This window comes from Pinus tabuliformis, chromosome 4_1 (assembly GCF_031772625.1).
Source record: "Pinus tabuliformis cultivar Carrire ecotype Pingquan chromosome 4_1, CPIR1, whole genome shotgun sequence".
Classification (NCBI taxonomy): Eukaryota; Viridiplantae; Streptophyta; class Pinopsida; order Pinales; family Pinaceae; genus Pinus; species Pinus tabuliformis.
Window position 1 is genome coordinate 786,320,717 of NC_142303.1, and position 19,666 is coordinate 786,340,382.

The window sequence follows — 19,666 nt, forward strand, 5'->3', positions numbered from 1 at the left end:
AATATTTTTCATTATCCAGTATAAGTAGATTGTCAGTTGAAACTAGGTATACCGACCTCTAGAATGGTCTAGGTCTTGGACTAGGGTCTACCATTCATCCATGTCCAGATCAGTATTCTCTGCATGCCGATTTAAATCTTCCTCCCACCCAGAGATCAATTGTCGAACCAGTAGGGACATGTTAACCTAGAAATCATGTGCGGCTTCACGGGTCAGGCCTGAGATACTGCAACACCCTCTTCCCCTAGTCTGTCGAGGTTGGGACTGTTGACCCCCCTATCTTACTCCACTGTTTCGGCTCCTACCTTGGCCTCCTTGCCCTGAGTTCCCACTGTGTATGGAGGGATGTTTCATGGTATTAGACAACAAACTGCTCAAGTGCCCGTGAGCCCAAAAACTGAAATACCACAGCTCTGCTGCCTAGAATCTGTCCAAACTAGAGACCATCTCGCAGGAAGACGACCTGGCGTGGTAAACTTACAACACCGAGAGAAGAGAAACCCTATAAAAGTAAGGTAATATAATACAAAAGGAGAATAAGTAATAAAACCATGCAACTGAGCTTTTCTCATTGATTTAACTCGACCTCGACGAAGCAGACCATCAACAATCACCGTTTGAGCACAAAGTTCCCTTGAAACAAGGGTTATTATCCAACCGTGGAAATTCATCTTCGAATTGCCCCATGATAGTCCAGGCATAATATTTAATACAGAGAGAACAACCGAATGAAAAACTTTTATATGCATAATGTTGACCAAAACCCCATGTAAATTATGGGTATGCATGGACATCAATGATAACATAATACCATAAGAAACTGATAGACTACAGAGATAGACTGTCCACTTTCCCGCATAATACATACTTGCCCGCCAAACTTCTAGGGGGTTTTCATGACTATCGCACAATACCATCATAGCAACAACCATTTGGCTACTTAAGAGGAGGCGGGAGAGAATAACATACTTGTAGCCGTCGTTTGCATACTGTGGAGCATAGTCTGGCTTAAGCAAATTGTTCACGAGCACCCTTGAAACTTTCGAGTAGCCACTAACAACTACACCAAACTTGTATGAAGTTTTGAGAACCATACCACAAAGGTGTTCCCTCTAACCAAACCTTACACCAATGGTTGATATCACACTGATTTTTTGCCACCTTTTGCATACAACAAAATAAATGAGGTGATCACCAATTGAGCTATACTCCATCTTGTTTTATGTTTTTTTAAATGTATATTTGTTTAACCCATATATTTTTATAATTAATAATACAAAAATAATTTAAAATATAATTTTAATTACATTGATAGAGATGTGTATTTTGAATTAGTGTTTTTGAATTTCAATTTAATTATCAATAATTATCAAGTGGATGGTAGATATTTAACTTTCATAGAATTCCAGAATCTTTTTAGTAGTAATAATCACATATCAAATGTTGAGGTTTATCTGAAAAGTAGTTATGTCATTTCTACCCTTTAAATTAAATTGATTATTAAAAAAGTTGTCATGAGCATGTGCCATATGATCATGAGTTATGTTTTTTTGGGCAAATTAATAAACCATGGCATTGATATATAACAGTAACAAAGACTATTTATATATTAAGAATCTCCATGGTAAAGAGGGGTGAATCCTCATAATTACAAATCTTGTTACATATATGTTAACTCTTATATTAATGTTTTAAAATAATAATAATACAAATAAAAATACAATTTAGTTAATTCTATGATTTTTTTTCTAAATCTTGACAATGTGAGATGCATAATGAAGTAAGCATTTTAATGTTTACCATGGATTGATGTCTATCGTTATTTGCCAACCATTTACTTTATATGGTTGTGCTAGTTTCATATTTGCCAACCATTTAATTTTATTTTTTTTGTAAGCTTAGGTAGGTCCTTTTTCTATTTATATAAGATCAAACTGAGTACACATATTGTCCATAGGTGGCCTCAACTTACCTAGTGGGAAACCAAGTCTGTTGGCCACCTATGCATATTATACGCCATCCAAAATTGGTAAGTTAGAAGTCTTTCTACCCAGGCTATATAAACAGAGCTACTAAAAAACCAGTTTTTAGCTACAGTTCCCATAAACATGCATAAAAAGAAAAGCCAGCCGCTAAACAAAACAGAGACCTGAGATCATATGTTCAGTCTATTCTTTCGGTTCATCCTGGTCTGGCTCAACAACTGTTGGATCCTCCGCTGAGCCTTCATTTGCTGGTGCCATTTCCACGATACAGGGGAAATGTCTCTGTATGCAGTCTAAGCGCATGTCTTGTTTACAGAGCTGGAATTGAATGGTCTGCAGGTCCCGTTTGTAATCAGGCATATCCCTGATTATCAGTGCCATCCCCATTGAAACTTGCTCCACTGCCTTGCACATCATCCTCTTCATGAGCCAGTATAGATGGAGAGTTTGTTTGTATTGAGACATTCGGCCTCTCGTGTTTCCAGGGTCCTGAATGAGGTCTCACCATTCCTCCATCTCTTCCTCTGAATCCTCTTCCTTCACCCTATCTTCCATTTCATCAATAATTCTCCTGATGCCAACATCTGTATCTTTCATATAGGCTCTGGTCGCTTCCCTCACGGTCTCGTCCATGGGACGACGACCCAGCCTTTTGCCTTTGGTGTCACTGTCTTGAGAGTGTGGACCAACATTTGTCCTGCCCCTGTGACCACGACTGCGACCTCTAGTTACCCGAGCCATATCTTCGTTTCCTTCTATCTGTTCACCATACGCACAGTACTGTGTCAGAATAAAATTGTTTTCCAACCAAATTCCCATAAACTCAGGTGTTTTTTGTCTGCTTGTCCTATCCCGCTTGTGACTGCACTCCTCTGTTCCTAAATACCCCGAAGGGCCCAGGTTATTCCGCCCCTTCTCATCACTCAGGTTTCTGGGAACTGTCTCAGCGTCAGTTCCATGGTCTCCCCCTTTTGTTTCTGGCTGGCTATCCCCTGCTCGAGGCTTTCCGAGTATGGTGTCCCCATGGGTTTGTCTAACATAGTTCTCTCTATCAGAGAGCAGAGACTCAAACACATAACACAGAATTCTGAAACACTTAGAACTTTAGAACTTGTTTTCATTTGATGACTGAAATAGGTTTTTATACACAGCACGGATCTTTCTGGAGTCGATGGGGCGGTGGCTTCTTTAGGAAGCTTTGCCCATTGTCAATGATCTCTAAAAACTGTATTTAAAACATCTTTTGAATTCTATATCAGTCCAGCCCCTGCATGCACAGACACATTAAACTTGCTGACATCTGAACAGTGGTTGTGTCGTTTGAGTAGTTGTGATTAATGGTCTAACATCTCCCCTTAATCACAACTACCTAAAATTTAACTTGCCTGCTGGTCTAAGTCTCAGCTAGGCTTACAATAAAACATTTCGTTTTTTTCTTCTTATTAAAGGGTCCATGCTTGTTCCTTTTCCTTAGCTGGTGCAGTTTCATTTTCACCTTTCTTTTCATAAGATAGTGATTGAGCTTCTCCTTTCTTGATTGTAGGTTAACATTCTTTGTATTCAACATTGCTTCACATTCTTGAGGCTTATACTTGTCCTTAATGCTTGGAATTTCTTCAAGTTTTGTTGCTTCTTCCTGATTGTCAATATCTGCACACTCAAAAACAATGTTAGATTCATAAACAGAACCATATTGATTTTTGTCATCGTGTTCTTTGGAAAGAGCTTTGCTTCCTTCATTTTTCTTTGTTGACATAGTTGGTTGATTCATGTCTTCAACCTCTTTCATCAATTTTGTTGCTGCAAACATGTTGTCCTGCATTTGATTTGTGTATGGAGGTAGGCAACTCTTCTCACCAAACAATAACTCATCAATAAGAAGCTTTTCATGCATCATATTTAACCACTTATCGTGGGATACATAATTGTCATCAACTTTGACTTCATCACAGGGTGTTTCCTTAATATGACATACTACTCTATTGTCAGCTAAAGACATACTTTCAGCCTTAATGCCAACTATGATGCTTTCAACACAATCACCTTTAGCAACAACTCCTTCATCAACTTCAACTTTCTCACTATCCTCCATACTGTATTTCATTTCAAGAATATCCCAAAATATTTTTGCATCACATATTTCACCAAATTCATACAAAATATTAGACAAAATATTTTCATCTAAAGCTGATATGATGAGAAACAATGCTACTGCACCTTTACTTTTATCATTGGCATTTATGGAAATTCCTTGAACAAATTGCCATAAATTTAATGAACCAAGAAATCCCTCCATTTTTATTGCCCAAAGTTTAAAATTTTTACTTAAGAAAATTGGCAAAACTGGCATTAATCGTTTCAGTATTGCATCAGTGTCTTCAAAGTCTTCTATCTGATTCAGATCTACTTTTGGTTGAAGCATTTCATATTCTTCTGCAACTATTGCCATTTCATTCTTTCTCTTCACCTGTTTCAATTCTCTCCGAGACTGTCTCCTCTGTCAACCCATCACTCTGCGTAATATGCCTACAATACTCTTCATACGCCTCACACGTTGGCCTCTATATCATTGGCCAATAGCTCTATTCCTAAACACCAAGAATAACAGCCCCATGTCGTAGCCGAAAGACTCTCGCAACATCACCAGCGACCACACCACCACCAATTACCATGGCATCATCAACGACAATGGCTGCAACAATGACAACAACTCTTTCACGTACTTAGAACGCCTCCACGCTCTCACTCTTAACACATCACTCTTCTTTTAACACAGCTACAGATGTTGTGATCCACAACAGGTACAAACAGCCTCACTATTCTTCACATAACAGACTTAGCAACAGACTTCACTAAGTCGGTAAGAGCAACATTGCTCAAAACAAAATCCACACTCAAAGCCTCCAACCCAAAGTGCCCTCTTAAAATAGCTTGACAACGCTGCTCAAATTCCCCATGCACCTCACAATGCCACTCACAGCTTCAAATTGCACAATGTCTTCGGAACTGTGCTCTCCCTGATTGCAATTACACATCAACAACTTTTACAGCAAACTCTCTATATTCAAAACACAACAGATAAACAACACAACACACAAAGAATATTTCCTCCACACTAACAGCACCGTGTTTCACCTCTCGCAGTGACCTTCTCGCGCCGAACAACTCTCACCAATCAGCGCAAACAACAGGGCACACACCACACAACCGAGCCTTCAGACTTACTGTGTCCTTTACACGGCTCATCAACGCCGAGCTCACAGCTCTTTACCGACACTCACTGAGTTGTCTTACAGCTCTTCACAACTCATCCTCACACAATAGCCACTAGCCAACTCTCTCACACTGCTCTACGCACAGAAGCAACCTTCCACATGAGCTCCATGAGGGCTTTACAAAAATTTTACTTGACACAGTGGCTGGTTATTTAACCCATGCCACTCTACGATCTACACCACACCATGCAGCTATTACTCCACACATGTTCACATAGCACACTACATACGCCACCAAGGACTTGATATGAGACTCTACTCGAAACAACAACCACGAGCCGAGTTTTAGGGTCGAGATTCCACTGGATTACTCTCAGCAACCACTCATACAAGACGCACCAAAAAAAAACACCCAATCGGCTCAATCACAGCAAATGCTTGCACGCAAAACTGACTCCCATCAAGCCCTCCTTTGGTTCTGCACGACCCTGGCCAAACACAGCAGCTCCTTACACACAGGCAGATCCCTAAGGCAGATCTGAAAACACCGAACCACTGGTGAACATCCTAGCAGACGCTCATCAAGGCTAACCACACTGTTCTGCCTCACCTCACAGCCAGCTCTGTGACCTCACATCTCAGCTGAGCTCTGATACCATATCAGAGAGTGGAGACTCAAACACATAACACAGAATTCTGAAACACTTAGAACTTTAGAACTTGTTTTCATTTGATGACTGAAACATGTTTTTATACATAGCACAGATCTTTCTGGTTTCGATGGGGCAGTGGCTTCTTCAGGAAGCTTTGCCCATTGTCAATGATCTCTAGAAACTGTATTTAAAGCATCTGTTGAATTCTGGATCAATCCAGCCGCTGTATGCACAGACACATTAAACTTGTTGACGTCTGAACAGTGGTCGCACCATTTGAGTAGTTTTGATTAATGGTCTAACACTCTCCCATCCTCCCTTGTTGACTGACACCACTCCCTTTCGCGATAGGATTCCCCCACGGGAGGTCTTCTCCCTCTTTCTAGGATTCTTACCCAATTTCCCCTCCCCAGTTTGCTCCCTTCTGCGACGCAGGTTTCGCTCCCTTACCCCAACCCCCTGTTTGGTTACTTTTTCCCAACTATCCGACCTCCAGCCTCACTATCACTCTCCATTTCCACCTTTATGTCTTTGGTTCTGGACTTCGTAAGTCTCTTCCTATCAATATCTATATCCCCTCTCTTTTCCTACCTCGAAGCTGGGCTACCGGGCTCTTTTCTCACCCGATTCCCATGTTGTCTGTGCATCAACACCTCCTCACAAGGTCTTGCCCTCTCCCCCAGACCCCTAGTTCTAACCCCATCTGACATACTGTAATTTGTTGATCGAATTACAGGGCAAAGACAGTAAACATACCTGGTATTTCGCTTCCTGAGTTCTGGCTGATTATCTGACCTCCTCGTCGCGCTTCTCCTTCGTTTCTCCCATCCTTCCTTCCTCGTCGTCCTTCCCACCTCTCCTCCCGACATTTCTTACGCCTCTTCTGTTGACCGTTCGGCCATACCTCTCCATGTTCTGCCTTGCCCCCATGCAGGTTGCGGTAAACAGTCCTTTCTCCGGTCAGCTCCTAACGTCGCCATTATGGCTCCTTACCCACTCCATCACCCCAATCGGGGAGCTAACCATTTAATTTATATGGTTGTGCTAGCTTCATAAAAATTGACCAATTCTCTACATTTTAAATCAAAACCACCTTATTCAAAAAACCCATCTAATTAAATATAATTTCTATTTTAATTTACAAATTAATAAAATTTCCTACAAAACTAACAACCCTAATATATATGCTTCCATGCTGAACCCTCCACTACCAATGCCCAAACCATATCACCTTTTATTCAAAAATATAATTCTTCTTTTTCAAATTAAAAAATAATAATAAAGAAATAAAATCCATTTTCAATCCCTTAAAACCTTTTAAAAACCTGTTGAATTAATGAGATTACATGCTATTACAGACTTTCATGTACTTTCATATATAATAAATGTAATAGATGAAAAAGAAATTTAACCTCACCAACTAAAATTTATTTTGGTGAGACCAAAAACTCCAACTAAAACCCAAAACTGTTTCACAAAATTTCTCAAGAAAGACAGGAAAACAAAATCAACAATATCCATGAATGAAATTATCTTAACCAAATTATCTTTTTGCCTAGGTAACCGTTGGTGTTTTTGCGCTAGCTATTTAAATAGGCTAAGCTGGATCTGTTTTTCCACTTGTCCTGACTAGTTGGTTCGAAACTCGTCGACAAATAATTTCTTAAGTTTCGTCGAAAAATCTAAGTTTTCGTTAAAGAGTGATATGTAAGATGTCAAAGTTTACATTTTGTTCGCTGTCAAACTCGAAAGAATGTTCATCGGGCGTATCGATATGATAGTATCTTTCCAAGAACATCGACCAGTGTTCCATTAATGTCTACTCTTCTCCGTGTAAATATAGTGAAATACTTCAAGATCTCGATCTCTGTTCCTCAATTCCTAAGCAAGGAAAAATCACACCTTACCTGATCCTTCAGATTTTATGGCTACTCTGCTTCTTAAATTAATACAGCTGTAGAGAGGCCAAAAATCCTAAATTCAAAGATTCCAGTACATTTCGCCCCCAATGTCCTCATTATTCTCCGGAACATTTGCTTTTAAACCTGAACATATAAATCTTCAACACAGTTTTTTCCAAGAAAATTCCAACAAGGTGAAAAACTTGTGAACAAATAATAGATGATGGGAGTGAGTGTTGTAAAGTGCGATCTTTATGCATGAGTTTTGAAGTCAACAAATAACCATCAGAATAACAAAATTCTGACAAAAAGGGAAACTCAGCTTTGTGTGCTCATCTGTCTGGGTGGTGTAGTCGGTTATCACATTAGTCTCACACACTAAAGGTCCCCAGTTCAAGTCTGGGCTCAGACATTGACTTTTTTGCCTTCTGAAAAGATGCCAAAAGGTAAACAGTGACGCGGGAGGCCGAATCGTTGTTAAAACGATTTGAACTCATGACATCGAGGACCTCTCAATTACATAAACGTAACGAGGGTGCTTTAATGACAGTTAAAACGATTTTTTCGCAGTTGATACCAAAAGGTAAACAGTGACGCTGGAGGCCGAATCGTTGTTAAAACGATTTGAACTGATGACGTCGAGGACCTCTCAATTACATAAACGTACCGAGGGTGCTTTAATGAGAGTTAAAACGATTTGAACTCATGACGTCGAGGAGAACCTCTCCTTCTGTACAGTTGATACCAAAAGGTAAACAGTGACGCTGGAGGCCGAATCGTTGTTAAAACGATTTGAACTCATGACGTCGAGGACCTCTCAATTACATAAACGTACCGAGGGTGCTTTAATGAGAGTTAAAACGATTTGAACTCATGACGTCGAGGAGAACCTCTCCTTCTGTACAGTTGACACCAAAAGGTAAACAGTGACGCTGGAGGCCGAATCGTTGTTAAACGATTTGAACTCATGACGTCGAGGACCTCTCAATTACATAAACGTACCGAGGGTGCTTTAATGAGAGTTAAAACGATTTGAACTCATGACGTCGAGGAGAACCTCTCAATTACATAAACCGAAACGTACCGAGGGTGCTTTAATGAGAGTTAAAACGATTTGAACTCATGACGTCGAGGAGAACCTCTCAATTACATAAACCGTAGCTACAGAAAATGCTTTCAATGAGAGTTGAACTCATGACCTCCCGCTTACTAAACGGGTGCTCTAACCAACTGAGCTATGAAAGCGTATACATTTGCAAATTTATAACATGTGATATGTGACTGTACCCGGTGAGCCGGAAGCAAAAGCAGAGTATTCAGATTGGGGATGATAGGCACTTGTGTAATTTTTGACGTTCAATGAACATAATGCCTCTCACAAATCGGCTCAAGGCGATTTAATGTTGAAAAAAGGGGTCTTTAATTACGGAAATGTAAATTATTTATTTTCATTTTTTACTAACAAAATTTGTAATTTCATTATGTTTTTTAGTAGGAAAAATTATTTATATGCTTTACTTTTATATATTTCAAAATTGTGTTAAAAAAGTTCAGATATGAAATTATTTTCATCATATCTAAAAACCCTATTTATCAATGTATTTCCTTTTTATATTAAATAAATATTTCCTTTTTATATTAAAAATACGACTTTAATATATAGGAATAGAATAAATATTATTAACAAGATTGTTAAAAAAAAATTGGTTAAAGATGAGAAATACTTTAAACAAGAGTATTTCTTTTTCTCACTATTACTTCATGAAAATAGGGTGATAATATTTCCAAATTGTTTCATTCATATTTTTTGTTATCATCTAGGCATCACGCAACATCAAAATTCTAACTTTGAATAAACCATTAGCTTGCATAGGTGATAATATTTCAAAATTGTCTCATTCATGTTTTTTTGTTACTATCTACGTATCACCCTACATCAAAATTCCTACTTTGAATAAACCATTAGCTTTCATATTTCTCTCCTTGTACAGATGCAAAAGAGCAATAAAAACACTCAAATTTTTTACGTGTTGCAAGACGGAATTTAGAAACACATTATAACATCTTTGTTCATCTTTTACCCATTTGATGACAATAAAAGAATCACCAAGCACTTGTAAACTATCAATTCCTTTTTCATTTGTGAGCAACAATACTAGTTTTAGTGCCATCACTTTTACACAATTATTTGATCCCTCCCCTAATCCTGCCCTAAACTTAATGGAATGATTATCTATAAAGAAAAATGCCTCCCTCTTCATATACAATAGGATCCCTTGTGGCACTTCATAAAACAAGCCTAGAAAAAACTCTTATGAATTTTACACTACCCTCATTGAGTTTGCTTTCTTATCCTATTAAGAAAGTAATGTTGTTAAGGCATCATAACTACAAACAACCTATAATTAGATATATAAAGTACACACAATAAATTGTTATATATATATATATATATATATATATATATATATATATATATGGTCAAGATAGTAACTTCCTTCATAAAAACAAGTATGTACATAGTTGATACAACTACGAGGCTCAAGTGAGCCTCCATGTGCCCTATGCCAATCAAATTGTATTGCAGTGAAAAATGGTCCAACCCATCCTGCAACATGAACTTTGGTGGCTCTTGGTACAACGACGCTACCAAGATGCCATGTTACACTAGTGTGTGAATCAATGTGGCTTTTGGTGTTTGGGTTTCCATAATGTTATCCATTACTAGAGGATATTGGGTAGGGACATTAGGCTTTCGTCTATGTGGACAACGACCTCTTGTTGGGCTACACCTAACATGTTGTCTATCTTGTGCAGATCCACAACCCCTTGTAATTATCCCATATCAAAGTAGGTGACATGGAATCCTAGTTGAAACTCTACCCATAACTTCCTCAAGAAATATAAAGGTACCTCCCTATTATTATAAGGAGGTTTATCAAATACCATAAACCACCTATCCATCCAAGGGTCTTGAAATGGTTGATAGGTGCACCTATCCATAACAGTGTGTTTTTAGTTTACTGGTAAAGGTTGGTTGTTTCTAGATTCAACAAACAAAGAAGTAATGTTGTGGTCTCTCATTTCGTCTTATACCAATTCTATAATGTTTATATATTCTAGCCCTGCAATCAGAAATTGTGGTTAACTGACTTTGGGCATTAAAGATGAATGATACAATTGAGTTTAATGAACTTACTCTCTAATGTTTTGGAGATATTATATTAGTGACCTCAAAGTAGCTAAGGATGCATTGATTCCATCATTTGGATTATTGGTTCTTTATTCAAGTTTGTTGTTCTAAATTTTGGTTTGGTGATTGTTGGTTTGGATTCTGATAAGGTTCCATATAAATCAATTTCCGTGCAATTAAATATAGTGATTGTGTTTAGGGTATTATTTAAGTATTTTTTCCTATTTAAAACCATTTTTTGTTAAATATCATTAGTATTCTTACTTCACAAACAAGGTATGGTTTAGATTTGGTGCTCAACGATGTTTGAGAATCAAAATTTTTGCTTAATACCTCCTAAAAATGCACTACGCAATCCCAATATGGTAAAAATGGGGCCACAAATGCATAAAAATGAATCTCGCTAGGAACACATGCATATTCCTAAGAACACATGTTCGTCCCTGAGCCATGCTAAGATGTCAACTTGACTAGTGTCCTGGTTGGTAGTTCGGGCCTTATCGAGCCTAGAAACCAAGGAACATGTGCACATTCCTAGAAATGTGCATGCATTCTTGTGGATGCATGTTCCTGATGGCCCCATTGCCACGTTTGAGGCCATCATCTTCTTGTGAGCACATTAAATGATTACTTGTTTGTGTCTATATTGAACCTTAATACTCACTGATACACAACGTTAGAGGGTAGTTGGTAAACACAATTATGCCCACATAACTACTTCATCTGCAAGGGTATAAATGGGATATTTAATCATTACAATTAGTTAAGATGGTGGTGAGAGAATGAGTGGCACTCATACATGACACTCCTGGTCAATTTTTTTTCAAATATCCTCTCTAACTAGGGAGGAAGTTGTGCAAGCCCTACTAAAGGTGGTTGTTTTGAATTCCTAGGAGAAGTGGGTTGGGTTTTATGGGAGGTTGACCAACAAAACAACTTGTGATAGGATTTTTAATTTCCTCCTCATTATGCTATATAATGATTCAAGAAATATTTTTATTAAGGCTTCTCTCTGATCATAAGTAAATATCTTGGCATTCTATAGGGGATATTGTAGCACCTTCCTCCCACATCTACCCACATAACTATCCAACTGGGGTAAACATGTGATAAGAAGTTACTATGGTATGATTCAACCTCCTAAGTCACGTTAAGGAAATGGAACCAACGGAAACACACCATATAGACCTTCAACATCATCAATAGGACTCCTAGGAACCATCCCAATCTTTTTGCTAACCAGCCCCAAAGTCCCACTGAGGTTTTAGACCACTTGACCCCATATGCTCCCATGCCATGGGCCTGATAGTGTCTAGGAGACTCTGGACGCTCTCATGACAAGGCATGTCAGCGTCTAGGGAATATTTTTCTCAGTGTTGTTCCAATGTCCTTGATATTTGAGCCACTTTTTCAGGCCGAGATCCCAGGTCACTGCCAAGAATGGAATGAAACCTGTAGAATAGAAAGATAATTGGGAAATGATGACACAAGTGCAATTACTTAAGCAAGCCCTTAACTGGGCCCCTACTAGACATGACATGCATTTCATCAAACATATCACAAATATGTAATCTACAGGTGTAAATAACATATCTAAGCATAGGGGTCTCATACTCAGTTGTGAATCATTGAGAAGCATTGATGCCTCAACACATTAGCTATAGTTTCATCCATTAGGTCATAGATACATTGTTCATCCATTTACAAGTAAAAACATGATGATATCCATACATAGCTACTGTCATAAAACATATACATAACCAACATAATAGCAATAGAAATACCAAAGAAATCACAACCATATGATCCACATATCAACCAATATAATACTCATAGAAATACAAGAATAAATAACCTCATATTGATGATTCAAAATTCACACCCGGATGGGACTACAAAGTTCCACCCAACCGTAGAATGGTTGAGCCAAATCTCTCTTCATCTATTCACCCATGTGCCATATTCCAAGCATGAATATGGGATCTCATAGAACACATCAATCCAAAACCATCCAAGGCTTCCAGAGGCCAACCACCTCAACCCATCAAATAGTGATTCCACCTCACGGTCAAACATTATAAAACCATCATCAGATTGGTCTCTAACCAATCCTTCCAAGGCTCTAGAGCATTTGTTCCAACCACGACTTCCAGGACTAGTAACTCAACCTATAGCTGTCATTGGGATTCCATAGCGTTTTTCCAACCAGAGCTTCCAGGACTAGTAACTCAACCCACCAAGGGATTCCAAAGTGTTTGTCCAACCAAAGCTTCTAGGACTAGTAACTCAACCCAAGTTATTAAAGGGCTTCCAGAGCATTTGTCCAACCAGGGCTTCCAGGAACTAATAACTCAACTCAAGCTAAAGGAAACATGAGAATCAACCAGAAAACAAAGAAATAAATCCACAACACCATGGCTATCCAAGAAATGGCAAGGGTAGGAAAATCCATTGTCAATCCAGGAAATCCTCCATGCCAGTGATATATCATAACCAAGAAACCACATGCATGTGCCATGCATGCCAAAACTAGTGAGGAAAACATACATGTAACTCACTACCTGCAACCAGAACCCATTATAGTTGTTGGTCCCGATGTCCTCTTGTGATTTCATGCTCCTCCTTTGGCTTCTTGCTCCAAAACTCCAAGTATGCCACACCCTCCAAGAGTGATCCAAGAAAGTGTCCAAGAGTATGATAAAGATAGAATAGAGAGAGAGCTCCAAAACTGAACTAACCCAGCTCACCCACTGATCCTCAAAAGCCTTTTTATGAATTAGGCCTCTATTTTCTTCAATTTCCATTATTTTCCTTCAATTTCCTCCTCCCATGCAACCCGTGACCTTTCACCTTCTTTTTCTCCTATTTTCCATAATTTTCATAAATAAATGTGCAAAAATGCCATTTTGTGTTTTCAAAGCCTTTACCATTTCCTTTGCCAATTTCCTTAGCCATAATAACTAAATTGAGCACCCACTAGGATGTTTTTCCCACCATTCAGTTTGGAATATGTATCCCATAACTATGGTCTTTTATATTTTTACATGGATTTTTAACTAGGGATTTTATAGAACCCTCCCCCTTAGGGGAACACCATCCTCAGTGTTCAATGACACATATAACCAACAAGACTATTGAAAACAAAACATAATGCCCATGGAGCTTTATAACAAAGATTTTTGTAGTATTTACAATGATCACTACTGAAGCATGACAAACATACCACTTACTGGAGCTTTATAACACATCTCATTATAGTAGTTACAATAATAGCCACATATTCGCACATACACATTTTCTTCAACCAACAAATAATCATGTTGTCTATGGAGCTTTATAAATCCAGCTTGATATAATATTTACAATAATACACACATATACACATATGCACATTTTCTCAACCAACAAATAAAATTATTTTATGCCTGTATCAATTATCAAGGAAATCCAAAGGCTCACACCTCCACCCTCAATTAAAGGTAGTACCAAGATTCACCTCCTTCCCAGGAAGTCCAAAACCCACTGTCAAAGTCAAAGTTGCATCCAATGTCTAACACTACAATCCTACGCCATTTGTACCCTCAGTGAACAGTTACTAACTCATTATTCCAGGGCACACTCCCAATATGCATCTGATTCCATCTGGCAATGCTAATGACCAAAAAAAATCTATCCCCGTCCTTCCCTTCTCTGCTACACAATCCCTCGGGAAAACGAGTCACCCCCTTTCGTGTAGTCACACACCTTCCTAGTTCCGTTGGCACCCCCATCTTGGGAAGTCCATCCCTTGGCAAGGCTTCCTCACATCAGACGATACAAAAACCAAGGCATATCCATGCCTCAAAACCATCATACCGGTCATAACATGCTCATGGAAATTAATGGACATTATTGGTACCAGTGTCTCACAATGGCCTTGCTCCTAAATCCTTTACCAGCATACTGTTGCCTGTTCCAATTCCTTTTGTTGTTTTTTTCTAATGCTTGTTGTTAGTTTTGACCAACCAATAAGGCATGTTCATGCATTCTTGTACCAAGAACATAATTTCCATTAGACTTAAAATAAATTGAAATAAATTCATATCATACCTCATTGGTAGCTCGTCAATAAGGTACACTTGAAATCTTGTCTACTTCTTGTCACAATAAGTCAAACTAGAATCTTTGACCAAATTAACATGTATAAAAATATCACATTAGGTTAGCTCAAAACACAACCATCATAAACTAGAATCATAAATCACATGTAATCATCATAAACTAGAATCATAAATCACATGTAATCATCATAGACCAGAATCATAAATCACATGCATAATAAAACTGAAATAAAATACTGATACTTATCATTTAATCAATCCTTAGCTTCTATCTTTTTCCTCATTCCATACGCACTTTGGATCGGTTCCCACACTCGATAAACACCCAATACCTTCTCCTCGACCATGTGCACATACACATAGTGTGCATCACACACATACAACCACACACAACATACAACACCATGCAATACTAATCCAGGTGGATATTGGTGGCCACCCACCTATCCCACTTGGACCCCCACAACTGTCTCTTTCAGTTTTTCAGTTTCTGTAATTGTAGCACAATTTACTATTTTTAGCAGTTTTTCGAGTCCTGAACTTCCGGAGTCGTTTTGAGGCCCTAAATGATGTTTTTTGGGAAATCTGGAAGCAACAAGGACCAATGTTTCTCTTCCCAAAGTTGTAGTGCTCGGATAGATCTTTCTAACGAGCTATTGTACGCGTCAAACGGAGATCGTATGCCAAGTTACGACCCCGGGAAATTGATGTACCAACTTACCCAAACGGGGCCCACAATTTGGTGTTTCATCTTCTAGGGTTAGGTTTTGGGATGTTAATGGTTTTCCATAGTTTCTCAACAATAAATAGGCCTTCAAGCCTCATTGTAACACAGTTCAGAGGCATGTAGCCGCCACATCTCTTCTCAAAGATAAGCTACCATCGCCCTAGCTAGTTTACTTCCAATTCTGTTTCTAAGCATATCTCAGTATTTTACATTAATGAAATGAAGTATTATTTCCACTGCATCTCTGTGTTTATGATTATCTTTGTAATTTGTTGCATTCCTGTTTAAATCCGGATCAATGGTATCACAGTGGTCTTCTTTTTCTCTGTTTTTCTTTGCATGTCCCCAACGAAGTCGGGATATAAGGAGTTAGGGCTTGAACTGGTCAAACCTTTGCAAGACGAGCCTCGCAAATCTCGACGGCCTCTCGTGGCGGATGAAAAGAAAGACGAGGGGGAAAGAGATCCTATCAAAATATTGCTCGAAGAAGCTCTCGAGCGACAAAGGAACGCGATGATGGATAGCTTTGCGTAGATCCTTCAATGGCTATCCAGAGGCGACGCATCGGCTTCCAACAGCTACTCTGGAAACGCCACACCGTTTAAGGTACAAGTTAATTTTGAAATACCCATATTTGAGGGTCAAATAGACACAGATGCTGTAGATAAATGGTTATATATGCTAGATGGGTATTTTTCAGTTCATGAATTTTCGAGTTGGGAAAAGATTATTTTCGCTCTTCTCAAAGCAGCCCCCCACATCAAGGACTGGTGGGAAACCTACTGCGAGCAGAAGGATGAAAGTACAGGCTCCCTATTTTCAGTCGCACCCACTTGGGATTCATTCCAAGATGCCATCAAGGAGTAGTGCTACCCTGTCAAAAGCTATGAGGACAAATACATAAAGTGGACCACGTTGAGATAGGGAAGGGACAAGGATGTGCCAGAGTTCACCAACATTTTTCATACCCTTCACACACAGTTGGGTATCAAAAATTCTGATCTGCATCTGGTACTCAAATACCGCGACTGCCTACACAGATACATTGAGGAAGAGATGGAGTTCTTGAACATCTCCTCGCTCGGAATGACATACCGATATGCTGTCAAAATCGAGCAAAAGTTCAAACATAAGAAGCGAGACTTTGGATCTGCGAATCCGAAGACCAAAGGACAAAGACAAGGCGGGGTGACCCAAGACAACCTGCCGAAGCCGCAAGAAAAGAACAATACCACAAAGTCAAAGAAGGACATAGGAAAGTGGTGTGAGTTCCACAAGAGTCCCACTCATAACACAAGTGAGTGTCGGACCAAGTAGTCGTTGGTGGCCGAGTTGAAGGCTTCAGAATTAGATGCATGTTCCGACCCTGAGTCAGCATCCGACAAGGGGAATGGAAAAGGGAAGTAGTTCATCAATGTGGAGCCCGGTGTCACTGTTGCCATCGCCAAGATCCAGTAGAATGAACCAGAAGACCCAGAGGAGGGAGCGTCTTTTCCACTCACAGACGTGGGTGAAGGGTTCGCCACTACAATTCATTGTCGACAATGGCAGCCAAAAGAACCTCATTTCAACAGAGTTTGTGAAGCAGTTGGGCCTACTGACTACACCACACCCATAGTTGTACAGTATCAGGTGGCTTCACGAAAGATGAGACCTCAAAGTTCGCCAATTGTGCCACCTTCCCTATAGCATCAAGTCGTTCACAGACAAGGTATTGTTTGATGTTACACCTTTGGATGTTTGTGATGTATTATTAGGCCAACCATACTTGTGGAGGTGACATGTTGTGTATGAGTCAAGGTCTCGTGTTGTTATTCTTTCTTTGGGTGATTCATTATACAGGATACCGAAGGTAGCCCCACATACTGCCACCTCTTTGATCACTGCTAAGAAAGGCAGCAAGCTCATCTCACATACTAGGAAATTTATTTTTTGTCTAGTTTGCTCCGAAAGTAAGGGGAAGATCATTGCTACATCCATGATCCTCGCGAAGGGTTCCTCCACGCAGCAGCAATAACAAAGGGATACTGTCATGATAAAACACAGGAACAACTTCTCCTCACCCACAAGGGTACCACACAAGTTTCAGGTGGGCAACAAAGTTTGGTTGCATCTGCAAAAAGAATGCCTTACAAGAGCCCATCAGAAGCTTCGACCACGCCGATATGGTCCTTACACCATTACCAAGGTTGTGGGAAATAATGCTTTGGAGCACAACATTCCTCAATTCCTTCGCCTGCACCAAGTGTTTAATATGTACCACCCTCAACCATGCTTCCTACCATTACTGGACACATCCGAGCATACAGAACAGCTCACCAGGGACGAAGTTCAGCAGATGGAGGAACTCAAAGCAATGGGGACCATTGCTTCCTAAGGGGGGAGGAATGATCCAGGTGGATGTTGGTGGCCACCCACCTATCCCACTTGGACCCCCACAACTGTCTCTTTTAGTTTTTCAGTTTCCGTAATTGTGGCATAATTTACTATTTTTAGCAGTTTTTCGGGTCCTGAACTTCCGGAGCCGTTTTGAGGGCCTAAACAATGTTTTTTTGGGAAATCTGGGAGCAACATGGGTCTTCTTAAATTTGTAGTGCTCAGATAGATCTTTCTAACGAGCTATTGTATGCGTCAAACGGAGATCGTATGCCAAAGTTACGACCCCGGGAAATTGATGTACCAATTTACCCAAACAGGGCCCACAATTTGGTGTTTCATCTTCTAGGGTTAGGTTTTGGGATGTTAATGCTTTTCCATTGTTTCTCAACAATAAATAGGCCTTTGAGCCTCATTGTAACACAGTTCAGAGGCATGTAGCAGCCACATCTCTTCTCAGAGATAAGCTACCATCGCCCTAGATGGTTTATTTCCAATTCTGTAAGCATATTTCAGTATTTTATATTAATGAAATGAAGTATTATTTCCACTGCATCTCTGTGTTTATGGTTATCTTTGTAATTTGTTGCATTCTTGTTTAAATCCTGATCAAATACATGCACCTACACCTGACATACAACTCATACACCTACACCCAGTGTACAACACGACACATACATACACCCACATCCAGCGTACAACAAAAGAGACATACATACACTTAGTACAAAACAATGCATACACATGTCCGCAACACATCATCCACCCAATACCACATGTACACCAGTACTATATGTACAACGTGTACACAATACCACATGTCCACAGTACCACATGCACGACATGACATATACACAGCCCCACATGCACGACATGTACACATCACCACTTGTACACAACGCCACTTGTACAACATTTACACAACACCACATGCACACAACACCACTTATACAACCATGCACACAACACCACTTATACAATCATGCACACAACACCATATGTACATAGCACCGCATGTACAACACGCACACACACCACATATACATAGCACTGCATATCCAACATGTACATAACATCATATGTACAGAACACTTCATATCCAACATGCACACACACCATATGCACACAATGTTGCATATCCATCATGCACATAGTACAATATGTACACAACACCACATATCCAACAGGTACATAGCACCATTTATACCTACCACTGCATATGCAATATTCGCACAACACTATCTGTACCACCTTGTAGATAACACTACATAACAACATGTACACACACTATATATACACAACACCACACCACATGTGCACAACATCACAGATGTGACATGTACAACATATACAATATATGCACAACAATAGTACCACACATCCAAAACCACATTGTCTCTACCAAGAAACCTTGCTTCCAGTGTCTTATCCATGCTTGTCCCAGCATGCCACAGACCACATTGCTTTCATTTCATTGATGTATCCCTCAGTATATCATGTCCATAACATAAACATA

At 39.4% G+C, this 19,666-nt stretch overlaps 2 non-coding genes across 2 annotated transcripts; one reads left to right on the forward strand and one right to left on the reverse strand.

The window, feature by feature from the left end:
• Positions 1-8,092: 8,092 nt before the first annotated feature.
• On the forward strand, positions 8,093-8,166 carry TRNAV-CAC (transfer RNA valine (anticodon CAC)). Its single transcript has one exon. It is a non-coding gene; the product is annotated as a tRNA-Val (tRNA).
• Positions 8,167-8,925: 759 nt separating this feature from the next.
• TRNAT-AGU (transfer RNA threonine (anticodon AGU)) lies at positions 8,926-8,999 on the reverse strand. The gene has a single exon. It is a non-coding gene; the product is annotated as a tRNA-Thr (tRNA).
• Between the last annotated feature and the right edge of the window lie 10,667 nt (positions 9,000-19,666).